The sequence below is a fragment of the Ostreococcus tauri genome (genome assembly GCF_000214015.3).
Source record: "Ostreococcus tauri WGS project CAID00000000 data, contig chromosome 15, whole genome shotgun sequence".
NCBI lineage: Eukaryota > Viridiplantae > Chlorophyta > Mamiellophyceae > Mamiellales > Bathycoccaceae > Ostreococcus > Ostreococcus tauri.
In genome coordinates, this window is record NC_014440.2 from 36447 (window position 1) to 36885 (window position 439).

Here is a 439-nt window from a genome sequence, read left to right on the forward strand (position 1 = left end):
TTGGACGCGACGCGCGGCGCGGCGGCGCCGACGGAGGACATCGACGACGACGACGACGCCTCGCGCGCGCCGCCGTGGTGGATGACGACCACGAGCGCGGTGGTGTTGGTGTTGCTCTGTTGGTGCGGCGTCGGGACGCTCGCGGTCGATCGCGTCGCCGAGGCCCCGGCGCCGCTTCCGCCCGAGCTCGCGCGCGCGTACCGAGACACCCCGTAGCCTCCAGCGCGGTCGCACCACCGCCCGCGCGCGTTGATTCGTTTCAATCCAACGTCCCGCTCGCGCGCACCGCTACGTCGTCGCCTTCTCCACGGTCGCGCCGTCTTCGAGCGCGTCTCGCGCCGCGTCCCGCGTCGCCGCGTCCCGCGCCTCGCGCGCCGCCGCCTCCACCGCGTCCACCGCCGCCGCGCGCGTTCGCTCGCACATCGAATTCCTGCAGCCC